The following is a 13211-nucleotide window of genomic DNA, read 5'->3' as shown; positions in this document are numbered from 1 at the left end:
CTGACAGGAGCGCATAGATTCTGCTGCCTCCAATAATATATACCTGACAGGAGCCCATAGATTCTGCTGCCTCCAATAATATATACCTTACAGGAGCCCATAGATTCTGCTGCCTCCAATAATATATACCTGACAGGAGCCCATACATTCTACTGCCTCCAGTAATAAAAACCTGACAGGAGCCCATACATTCTGCTGCCTCCAATAATATATTGTAACGGGTCTGGGAGGCGGAACCTCTGAGCAACTATACAAGGGGGGCGGCCCTTGTAAGGAAGCGGGTGGCGCCCAGGGAAGACGGGCAGGTAGTCACAGCAAGTGACAGGGACAGTCTATGGGTAAACGGGCAGGTGGTCACGGCAAGTGACCGGGACAGTCTCTGGGTAAACGGGTAGGTGGTCACGGCAAGTGACCGGGACAGTCTCTGGGTAAACGGGCAGGTGGTCACGGCAAGTGACCGGGACAGTCTCTGGGTAAACGGGCAGGGAGTCACAGCAAGTGACCGGGACAGTCTCTTGACAGGCGGGTGGTCACGGCAAGTGACGGCAGAGCCTCCCGGTAGGCTAGCAGGTTGGTAGCAGGCGGACGCTCCCAGGTGAGCGAGCAAGAGTCTCTGGACTGGCAGGTGGTCACAGCACGTGACGGCAGAGCCTCCAGGTAGGCTAGCAGGCAGGTGAGCGCTCCCAGGTGAGCGGGCAAGAGTCTCTGGACGGGCAGTTGGTCACAGCACGTGACGGCAGGGCCTCCAGGTAGGCTAACAGGCAGGTAGCAGATGAGCGCTCCCAGGTGAGCGGGCAAGAGTCTCTGGACAGGCAGGTGGTCACAGCACGTGACGGCGGAGCCTCCAGGTAGGCTAGCAGGCAGGTAGCAGATGTGCGCTCCCAGGTGAGCGGGCAGACGGATCCATAGACAGACTGGCAGGGCTGGTAGGCAGACTGTCGGACCGCAGGAATAGTAGCAGGTAGACACGAGACAGGCAGGTATCAGACAGGAAAATGGCAGGTAACTGGAAACGGAACCTGAGGGCTGAAGCAGAGTGATGAACTGTGCTACAACATTGCTCGGGCACCTCCATTTTGGAGGAGGTGCCTTATATATGGTGAAGTCCTCCGGCCATTGGCCGGGGACTCCTTAGGACGGTGCGCGCGGCCCCTTTAAGAGAGGGGGAGCGCGCGTGCGCACGCCCTAAGCACCGTGGCCGGGAAGCAGCGTGCGCTGCCAGCAGAGCGGGAGGAAGACGCCGGGCACGGAGCGGAGAGGTGAGGGGAACAGCGTCCCTGCCTAGCAGGAGGCAGGGACGCCGACGCTACAGTACCCCCGTCTTTAGGCCCCCCCTTTTTTAAGCCAGACAGAAATTTATCAAGGATGAGAGGGGCATGGATGTTCTCCCGGGGCTCCCACGTTCTCTCCTCAGGACCAAACCCCTTCCAATCTACTAGAAAAAAGGTCTTTCCTCTTACCCTTTTGGTGGCCAGAATGTTCTCTACCTCAAACTCGTTCTCAGCGGAAACCGGAGCAGGAGGAGTACCTGTAGACTTGGAAAGAGAGTTAAGTACCACGGGTTTGAGGAGAGATACATGGAAGGAGTTAGGGATCCGTAGATTGGCCGGGAGTTTCAATTTATAGGCCACCGGGTTGATCTGTTTGATAACTTCCAGTGGGCCGATGAACCAAGGCCCTAACTTGTAGGAAGGAATCTTGAGCCGGACATATTTGGACGAGAGCCAGACTTTATCTCCAGGATGGAATTGTGGAGGATCCAGGCGTTTCTTGTCAGCGTGTTTCTTCATCCGCTCGGACGACTGAAGGAGTGCGGATCGGGTGCTCTCCCAAATGGAGGAGAATTCGCTAACGAGAGATTCCGCAGCCGGATTGTCCACCGAGGTGGAGACGGGAAATGGGATCCGAGGATGCTGACCGAAGACTACAAAAAAACGGGGATTTGGAGGAAGATTCGCTCTCGTGATTATTGTAAGAGAACTCGGCCCATGGTAGAAGATCCACCCAGTCCGAATGGTGGGCATTAACGAAGTGCCGGAGGTAACTGGTCAGGTTCTGATTGATCCGCTCCACTTAACCATTGGACTGTGGATGGTAAGTGGAGGAGAAGTCCAGAGCGACGTCAAGCAACTTACATGTGGCTCTCCAGAAGCGTGAGGTGAACTGAACCCCACGATCTGACACGATGTGGAGGGGCAGGCCATGGAGACGGAAGATGTGGCGGATAAAGTGTTTAGCCAGTTCGGGTGCAGACGGGAGACCCGGCAGGGGAATGAAGTGCGCCATCTTGGAAAAGCGATCAGCGACCACCCAAATGACCGTACAACCGGCAGAGACAGGAAGATCCGTTATAAAGTCCATAGCAATATGCTGCCACGGGGCAGCAGGTACTGGAAGAGGAAGAAGGCGACCGACTGGCAGGTGTCTCGGAACTTTGTTGCGGGCGCAGGACACACAGGCAGAAAAAAAGTCTATTACATCCTTGTGCAGGGTAGGCCACCAGTAATGCCGGGTAATGAGCTGGAGGGTCTTTTTCTGACCGGTGTGGCCAGCTAGCTTAGACGAGTGACCCCAGTGTAGGACCTTCTTCCGATCAGGTACTGTTACGAACGTCTTACCGGGAGGGAGACGATTTAGACTCACGGGAGCCACTTGCATTACTCTGGCGGGATCAATAATGTGCTTAGGTTCCTCCTCTAGATCAGATACCAGGAAGGATCGGGACAAGGCGTCAGCTTTGATGTTTTTGTCTGCCGGGCGAAAATGAAGAACAAAATCAAAGCGGGCAAAAAACAAGGACCACCGAGCTTGGCGCGGGTTAAGTCTCTGGGTGCTCTGAAGGTAAGCCAAGTTCTTGTGGTCCGTGTAAATTATTACCGGGTGAAGAGCCCCCTCGAGCAGGTAACGCCACTCCTCCAGTGCCAGCTTAATGGCTAACAATTCTCGGTCTCCAATGGAATAATTGCGTTCAGAAGAGGAGAAGAGTTTGGAGAAAAAACCACAGGTTACCATTCTTCCGGAAGATGACTTTTGGGTAAGTACCGCCCCGGCTCCGGAGGAGGAAGCGACAACCTCTAGGAAGAATTGTTTGTTACCGTCCGGACGATGCAGCACCGGGGCGGAGGAGAAGGCTTGTTTTAAGGAAAGAAAGGCCTCCTCAGCTTCGGGCGGCCATCTTCTGGGACTAGTACCCTTACGGGTGAGCGCAGAGATAGGGGCAGTCCGGGAAGAGAAGTGCGGTATGAAGAGGCGGTAATAGTTGGCGAAGCCCAGGAACCGCTGAATAGCCTTCAACCCCTCTGGTTGGGGCCACTTCTGGATGGCAGACAGTTTCTCAGGATCCATTTGTAGGCCGGTCTGAGAGATTATGTAGCCCAGAAATGGAAGAGAGGTCTGCTCAAAGATGCACTTCTCAAATTTAGCGTAGAGGTGGTTCTGCCTGAGCCTGAGCAGGACCTGACGAACATCCCTCCGGTGAGTAGGAAGGTTCGGAGAGAAGACCAAGATGTCGTCCAGGTACACCACCACGTAGGAGTAGAGAAGGTCACGGAAGATGTCATTGACCAACTCTTGAAAGACGGCAGGAGCGTTACAGAGACCGAAGGGCATTACAATGTACTCATAGTGGCCGTCCCGGGTGTTGAATGCCGTCTTCCACTCATCCCCCTGACGGATACGGACCAGGTTATACGCCCCACGGAGATCCAGTTTGGTGAAGATTCTAGCCCCCCTCAGGCGGTCAAATAATTCAGGAATGAGCGGGAGGGGGTATTTATTCTTCACTGTAATCTGGTTAAGGCCTCTATAATCTATACATGGACGAAGTGAGCCGTCCTTCTTTTTGACGAAGAAGAAGCCTGCTCCCGCCGGGGAGGTAGATTTCCGGATAAATCCCCGGGCAAGATTCTCCTCAATATATTCAGACATGGACCGGGTCTCTGCTGCGGACAAAGGGTAGATACGCCCACGGGGAGAAGTAGAGCCGGGTATCAGGTCGATTGGACAGTCATATGGTCTATGAGGGGGTAATGTCTCTGCTTCTTTTTTATTGAAGACATCCGCATAAGACCAATAGGGAACCGGTAGACCGGGTAGATTGACTGGGGTAGGAGAAGGACGAGCAGGATGAACGGGAACTAGACAAGTCTTATGGCAGTCCTGTCCCCAGCGAAGGACTTCTCCGGTCTGCCAGTCAAGCACGGGTGCATGTTTCTGGAGCCAAGGTAGACCCAGCAAGAGTGCGTGAGAGAGTCCAGGCAGAACATGAAAGGAGATGCTCTCAGAATGCAGCATTCCCACCTGCAGAGTTATGGATTCGGTGATGAGTTGGATGGGATGTGGTAAGAGGCCCCCATCCATGGCGGCGACAGATAAAGGTACGGCCAGAGGTTTGGTGGGAATGCGGTACCTCTCTACCAGGGATTGAGAGATGAGATTACCAGCAGCTCCTGAGTCAAGTTGAGCCAGTTCGAAATAGCGGTTCTCTCCGCAGGTGATAGAGACTGACAGCATCAGGGATGGAGAGGGTTTACTTTTGTCTAGGGTGACCTCTCTGAGCGACCCTAGACACAGGCGTTTCCCGATCTCTCAGGGCAGGAACGGATCCGGTGCTCCTTACTGCCACAGTAGAAGCAGCTCCCCTCGGCACGGCGTGAGTCTTGACGGGTTTTGACCATCTTGGTCTGGTCGACCTGCATAGGCTCAGGTGAGTGTGCCTGGGGAGTAACGGAGGGAGTGACGGGTTTCTGGAAAGTAGGGGCTAGACGTGGAAACCTCCTCTCACGGGTGACCTCTTTGGCGCGCTCCTGGAACCGGATGTCAATCCGGGTGGCAAGTGTTATTAAGTCGTCGAGAGTGGTAGGAATGTCCCGACCGGCGACTTCATCTTTAATACGGCCGGACAGACCCTCCCAGAAGACAGGCACCAGAGCGTCGTTATCCCAGGCCAGCTCCGAAGCAAGGGTACGGAACCGTATGGCATATTGGCCCACGGTGAGATCTCCTTGACGGAGGCGTAGCAGAGACGATGCGGATGAGGTCTTCCGTCCGGGTTCGTCGAAGACTTTCCGGAAAGCCGTGGCTGGCAGGTCGGACACCAGGAGGTCTCCTCTCTCCCATAGAGGATTTAGCCAAGCCAGTGCCTCCCCCGTGAGATGGGACATGATGAAGGCAACTTTGGCCCGGTCGGAGATAACCTGGTGGGACAGGAGTTCAAAGTGCAGGGTGCACTGGTTTATGAAGCCCCGAGCTTGAGCGGGGTCGCCTCCGAAGCGAGGAGGTGCAGAAAGCCGGGGTCCGGGGCAGGATACCATGGTATTGGTGGGCAGCGGCGCTGCCGGGTTGCGAGTCATGACACTAGCGGTGGTTGCTGGTGGAGCAGTCAGAGTGTCCAGGCGAGAGTTGACATTCCGCAGGTGACCCAGGATGGACTCCTGTTGGGACCTCTGACGGGACAGTTCATGACATAGGTCCGAGAGCGAGGGAGCTTGGGTGCCACCGGGTTCCATGGCCCGAGCAAACTGTAACGGGTCTGGGAGGCGGAACCTCTGAGCAACTATACAAGGGGGGCGGCCCTTGTAAGGAAGCGGGTGGCGCCCAGGGAAGACGGGCAGGTAGTCACAGCAAGTGACAGGGACAGTCTATGGGTAATCGGGCAGGTGGTCACGGCAAGTGACCGGGACAGTCTCTGGGTAAACGGGCAGGTGGTCACGGCAAGTGACCGGGACAGTCTCTGGGTAAACGGGCAGGGAGTCACAGCAAGTGACCGGGACAGTCTCTTGACAGGCGGGTGGTCACGGCAAGTGACGGCAGAGCCTCCAGGTAGGCTAGCAGGCTGGCAGCAGGTGGACGCTCCCAGGTGAGCGAGCAAGAGTCTCTGGACAGGCAGGTGGTCACAGCACGTGACGGCAGAGCCTCCAGGTAGGCTAGCAGGCAGGTGAGCGCTCCCAGTTGAGCGGGCAAGAGTCTCTGGACGGGCAGGTGGTCACAGAACGTGACGGCAGGGGCTCCAGGTCGGCTAACAGGCAGGGAGCAGATGAGCGCTCCCAGGTGAGCGGGCAAGAGTCTCTGGACAGGCAGGTGGTCCCAGCACGTGACGGCGGAGCCTCCAGGTAGGCTAGCAGGCAGGTAGCAGATGTGCGCTCCCAGGTGAGCGGGCAGACGGATCCATAGACAGACTGGCAGGGCTGGTAGGCAGACTGTCGGACCGCAGGAATAGTAGGAGGTAGACACGAGACAGGCAGGTATCAGACAGGAAAGTGGCAGGTAACTGGCAGGTAACTGGAAACGGAACCTTAGGGCTGAAGCAGAGTGATGAACTGTGCTACAACATTGCTCGGGCACCTCAATTTTGGAGGAGGTGCCTTATATATGGTGAAGTCCTCCGGCCATTGGCCGGGGAATCCTTAGGACGGTGCGCGCGGCCCCTTTAAGAGAGGGGGAGCGCGCGCGCCCTAAGCACCGTGGCCGGGAAGCAGCGTGCGCTGCCAGCAGAGCGGGAGGAAGACGCCGGGCACGGAGCGGAGAGGTGAGGGGAACAGCGTCCCTGCCTAGCAGGAGGCAGGGACGCCGACGCTACATACATACCTGACAGGAGCCCATAGATTCTGCTGCCTCCAATAATATATACCTGACAGGTGCCCATACATTCTCCTGTCTCCAATAATAAAAACCTGACAGGAGACCATACATTCTCCTACCTCCAAAAATATATACCTGACAGGAGCCCATAGTTTCTGCTGCCTCCAATAATATATACCTGACAGGAGCCCATAGATTCTGCTGCCTACAATAATATATACCTGACAGGAGCCCATACATTCTGCTGCCTCCAATAATATATACCTGACAGGAGCCCATAGTTTCTGCTGCCTCCAATTATACCTGATAGGAGCCCATAGATTCTCCTGCCTCCAGTAATATATACCTCACAGGAGCCCATACATTCCCCTGTCTCCAATAATATATACCTGACAGGAGCCCATACATTCTCCTGTCTCCAATAATATATACCCGACAGGAGCCCATACATTCTCCTGCTTCCAATAATAAAAACCTGACAGGAGCCCATAGATTTTGATGCCTCCAATAATATATACCTGACAGGAGCCCATATATTCTCCTGCCTCCAATAATATATACCTGACAGGAGCTCATAGATTCTCCTGCCTCCATTAATATATACCTGACAGGAGCCCATACATTCTGCTGCCTCCAATAATATATACCTGACAGGAGCTCATATATTCTCCTGCCTCCAATAATATATACCTGACAGGAGCTCATACATTCTCCTGCCTCCATTAATATATACCTGACAGGAGCCCATAGATTCTCCTGCCTCCAATAATATATACCTGACAGGAGCCCATACATTCTGCTGCCTCCAATAATATATACCTGACAGGAGCACATACATTCTCCTGCCTCCAATAATAAAAACCTGACAGGAGCCCATACATTCTCCTGCCTCCTGTAATATATACCTGACAGGAGCCCATACATTCTCCTGCCTCCAATAATATATACCTAACAGGAGAACATAGATTCTGCTGCCTCCAATAATATATACCTGACAGGAGCCCATACATTCTGCTGCCTCCAATAATATATACCTGACAGGAGCCCATACATTCTGCTGCCTCCAATAATATATACCTGACAGGAGTACATACATTCTCCTGCCTCCAGTAATATATACCTGACAGGAGCCCATAGATTCTCCTATCTCCAATAATATATACCTGACAGGAGCACATAGATTCTCCTGCCTCTAATAATATATACGTGACAGAAGCCCATACATTCTCCTGCCTCCAATAATATATACCTGACAGGAGCCCATAGATTCTGCTGCCTCAAATAATATATACCTGACAGGAGCCCATAGATTTTCCTGCCTCCAATAATATATACCTGACAGGAGCCCATAGATTCTGCTGCCTCCAATAATATATACCTGACAGGAGCCCATACATTCTGCAGCCTCCGATAATATATACCTCACAGGAGCCCATACATTCTCCTGTCTACAATAATATAAACCTGACAGGAGCCCATAGATTCTCCTGCCTCCAATAATATATACCTGACAGGAGCTCATAGATTCTGCTGCCTCCAATAATATATACCTGACAGGAGCCCATAGATTCTGCTGCATCCAATAATATATACCTGACAGGAGCCCATACATTCTCCTGCCTCCAATAATATATACCTGACAGGAGTCCATACATTCTCCTGCCTCCAATAATATATACCTGACAGGAGCCCATAGATTCTGCTGTCTCCAATAATATATACCTGACAGGAGCCCATACATTTGCCTGCCTCCAATAATATATACCGGACAGGAGCCCATAGATTCTGCTGCCTCCAATAATATATACCTGACAGGAGCACATACATTCTCCTGCCTTCAATAATATATACCGGACAGGAGCCCATAGATTCTCCTGTCTCCAATAATATATACCTGATAGGAGCCCATACATTCTGCTGCCTCCTGTAATATATACCTGACAGGAGCCCCTACATTCTCCTGCCTCCAATAATGTATAAATGACAGGAGCCCATACATTCTCCTGCCTCCAATAATATATACCGGACAGGAGCCCATAGATTCTGCTGCCTCCAATAATATATACCTGACAGGAGCACATACATTCTCCTGCCTTCAATAATATATACCTGACAGGAGCCCATAGATTCTGCTGCCTCCAATAATATATACCGGACAGGAGCCCATACATTCTCCTGTCTCCAATAATATATACCTGACAGGAGCCCATATATTCTGCTGCCTCCTGTAATATATACCTGACAGGAGCCCATAGATTCTCCTGTCTCCAATAATATATACCTGACAGGAGCCCATATATTCTGCTGCCTCCTGTAATATATACCTGACAGGAGCCCATACATTCTCCTGCCTCCAATAATGTATACCTGACAGGAGCCCATACATTCTCCTGCCTCCAATAATATATACCTGACAGGAGCCCATACATTCTCCTGCCTCCATTAATATATACCTGACAGGAGACCATACATTCTGCTGACTCCAATAATATATACCTGACAGGAGCCCATAGATTCTCCTGTCTCCAATAATATATACCTGACAGGAGACCATACATTCTGCTGCCTCCAATAATATATACCTGACAGGAGCCCATACATTCTCCTGCCTCCAATAATATATACCTGACAGGAGCCCATACATTCTCCTGCCTCCAATAATATATACCTGACAGGAGCCCATACATTCTCCTGCCTCCAATAATATATACCGGACAGGAGCCCATAGATTCTCCTGTCTCCAATAATATATACCTGACAGGAGCCCATATATTCTGCTGCCTCCTGTAATATATACCTGACAGGAGCCCATACATTCTCCTGCCTCCAATAATGTATACCTGACAGGAGCCCATACATTCTCCTGCCTCCAATAATATATACCTGACAGGAGCCCATACATTCTCCTGCCTCCATTAATATATACCTGACAGGAGACCATACATTCTGCTGACTCCAATAATATATACCTGACAGGAGCCCATACATTCTCCTGCCTCCAATAATATATACCTGACAGGAGCCCATACATTCTCCTGCCTCCAATAATATATACCTGACAGGAGCCCATACATTCTCCTGCCTCCAATAATATATACCTGACAGGAGCCCATACATTCTGCCGCCTCCAATAATATATACCTGACAGGAGCCCATACATTCTGCTGCCTCCAATAATATATACCTGACAGGAGCCCATACATTCTCCTGCCTTCAATAATATATACCTGACAGGAGCCCATACATTCTCCTGCCTTCAATAATATATACCTGACAGGAGCCCATACATTCTGCTGCCTCCAATAATATATACCTGACAGGAGCCCATACATTCTCCTGCCTCCAATAATATATACCTGACAGGAGCCCATACATTCTCCTGCCTTCAATAATATATACCTGACAGGAGCCCATACATTCTCCTGCCTCCAATAATATATACCTGACAGGAGCCCATACATTCTCCTGCCTTCAATAATATATACCTGAGAGGAGCCCATACATTCTCCTGCCTTCAATAATATATAGCTGACAGGAGCCCATACATTCTCCTGCCTTCAATAATATATACCTGACAGGAGCCCATACATTCTGCTGCCTCCAATAATATATACCTGACAGGAGCCCATACATTCTCCTGCCTCCAATAATATATACCTGACAGGAGCCCATACATTCTCCTGCCTCCAATAATATATACCTGACAGGAGCCCATACATTCTCCTGCCTCCAATAATATATACCGGACAGGAGCCCATAGATTCTCCTGTCTCCAATAATATATACCTGACAGGAGACCATACATTCTGCTGACTCCAATAATTTATACCTGACAGGAGCCCATACATTCTCCTGCCTCCAATAATATATACCTGACAGGAGCCCATACATTCTCCTGCCTCCAATAATATATACCAGACAGGAGCCCATACATTCTCCTGCCTCCAATAATATATACCTGACAGGAGCCCATACATTCTGCCGCCTCCAATAATATATACCTGACAGGAGCCCATACATTCTGCTGCCTCCAATAATATATACCTGACAGGAGCCCATACATTCTCCTGCCTTCAATAATATATACCTGACAGGAGCCCATACATTCTCCTGCCTTCAATAATATATACCTGACAGGAGCCCATACATTCCAAGCTCAACCCAGCTTCAAGTTGGAATAGTGTCCACTGGGGTGAGAAGGCCCCGCCCCTTCCGGTGACGTCATGATAGAATGAAATTACTCCTCCCCCTCAAGAAATCAACTCCAATCTAGACGCTGCCACAACGAGAGAGAGGAGGTAAGAGAGAGAGACAGGAGGTGATAGAGAGACAGGAGGTGATAGAGAGACAGGAGGGAAGAGAGAGAGAAACAGGAGGTAAGAGAGAGAGACTGGAAGTGAGAGAGAGACAGGAAGGAAGAGAGACACAGGAGGGAAGAGAGAGATAGGAGGCGAGAGACAGGAGGCGAGAGAGAGACAGGAGGCGAGAGAGACAGGAGGTGAGAGAGAGACAGGAGGCGAGAGAGAGACAGGAGGCGAGAGAGACAGGAAGGAATAGAGAGAGACAGGAGGCGAGAGAGAGAAAGGAGGCGAGAGAGACAGGAGGTGAGAGAGAGACAGGAAGGAATAGAGAGAGACAGGGAAGAGAGAGAGACAGTCGGCAAGAGAGAGACAGGAGGCGAGAGAGAGACTGGAAGTGAGAGAGAGACAGGAGGAAAGAGAGAGACAGGGAAGAGAGAGAGACAGGAGGTAAGAGAGAGAGACAGGAGGGAAGAGAGAGACAGGAGGTGAGAGAGAGACAGGAGGTGAGAGAGAGACCTAAGCACCGTGGCCGGGAAGCAGCGTGCGCTGCCAGCAGAGCGGGAGGAAGACGCCGGGCACGGAGCGGAGAGGTGAGGGGAACAGCGTCCCTGCCTAGCAGGAGGCAGGGACGCCGACGCTACATATATACCTGACAGGAGCCCATAGATTCTGCTGCCTCCAATAATATATACCTGACAGGTGCCCATACATTCTCCTGTCTCCAATAATAAAAACCTGACAGGAGACCATACATTCTCCTGCCTCCAAAAATATATACCTGACAGGAGCCCATAGTTTCTGCTGCCTCCAATAATATATACCTGACAGGAGCCCATAGATTCTGCTGCCTCCAATAATATATACCTGACAGGAGCCTATACATTCTGCTGCCTCCAATAATATATACCTGACAGGAGCCCATAGTTTCTGCTGCCTCCAATTATACCTGATAGGAGCCCATAGATTCTCCTGCCTCCAGTAATATATACCTCACAGGAGCCCATACATTCCCCTGTCTCCAATAATGTATACCTGACAGGAGCCCATACATTCTCCTGTCTCCAATAATATATACCCGACAGGAGCCCATACATTCTCCTGCTTCCAATAATAAAAACCTGACAGGAGCCCATAGATTCTGCTGCCTCCAATAATATATACCTGACAGGAGCTCATAGATTCTCCTGCCTCCATTAATATATACCTGACAGGAGCCCATACATTCTGCTGCCTCCAATAATATATACCTGACAGGAGCTCATATATTCTCCTGCCTCCAATAATATATACCTGACAGGAGCTCATACATTCTCCTGCCTCCATTAATATATACCTGACAGGAGCCCATAAATTCTCCTGCCTCGAATAATATATACCTGACAGGAGCCCATACATTCTGCTGCCTCCAATAATATATACCTGACAGGAGCACATACATTCTCCTGCCTCCAATAATAAAAACCTGACAGGAGCCCATACATTCTCCTGCCTCCTGTAATATATACCTGACAGGAGCCCATACATTCTCCTGCCTCCAATAATATATACCTAACAGGAGAACATAGATTCTGCTGCCTCCAATAATATATACCTGACAGGAGCCCATAGATTCTGCTGCCTCCAATAATATATACCTGACAGGAGCCCATACATTCTGCTGCCTCCAATAATATATACCTGACAGGAGTCCATACATTCTCCTGCCTCCAGTAATATATACCTGACAGGAGCCCATAGATTCTCCTATCTCCAATAATATATACCTGACAGGAGCCCATACATTCTCCTGCCTCTAATAATATATACGTGACAGAAGCCCATACATTCTCCTGCCTCCAATAATATATACCTGACAGGAGCCCATAGATTCTGCTGCCTCCAATAATATATACCTGACAGGAGCCCATAGATTTTCCAGCCTCCAATAATATATACCTGACAGGAGCCCATAGATTCTGCTGCCTCCAATAATATATACCTGACAGGAGCCCATACATTCTGCAGCCTCCGATAATATATACCTCACAGGAGCCCATACATTCTCCTGTCTACAATAATATAAACCTGACAGGAGCCCATAGATTCTCCTGCCTCCAATAATATATACCTGACAGGAGCTCATAGATTCTGCTGCCTCCAATAATATATACCTGACAGGAGCCCATAGATTCTGCTGCGTCCAATAATATATACCTGACAGGAGCCCATACATTCTCCTGCCTCCAATAATATATACCTGACAGGAGTCCATACATTCTCCTGCCTCCAATAATATATACCTGACAGGAGCCCATAGATTCTGCTGCCTCCAATAATATATACCTGACAGGA

General features: G+C 50.5%; 1 protein-coding gene across 2 annotated transcripts in view; it reads right to left on the bottom strand.

Moving 5' to 3' along the window:
* LOC141162316 (E3 ubiquitin-protein ligase TRIM32-like) overlaps positions 1-13211 on the bottom strand; it is a 65443-nt gene that overhangs the window by 47337 nt on the left and 4895 nt on the right. Inside the window, exon 1 of one of the 2 annotated variants that reach the window (XM_073648300.1) lies at positions 10710-10812. The exons of the other annotated variant lie outside the window; for it this stretch is intronic. The gene's annotated coding sequence lies outside the window, so the exon portion shown is untranslated. Of the gene's footprint in view, positions 1-10709; positions 10813-13211 lie in introns of those variants that run through there. 2 annotated transcript variants of the gene reach the window in all.

The sequence above is a fragment of the Phyllobates terribilis genome, unplaced genomic scaffold, assembly GCF_046119375.1.
Source record: "Phyllobates terribilis strain yellow unplaced genomic scaffold, ASM4611937v1 Scaffold_9__5_contigs__length_417890890, whole genome shotgun sequence".
Lineage (NCBI taxonomy): Eukaryota > Metazoa > Chordata > Amphibia > Anura > Dendrobatidae > Phyllobates > Phyllobates terribilis.
The sequence above is the reverse complement of the archived record's forward strand: the minus strand, read 5'-3'. Positions and strand labels throughout refer to the sequence as shown.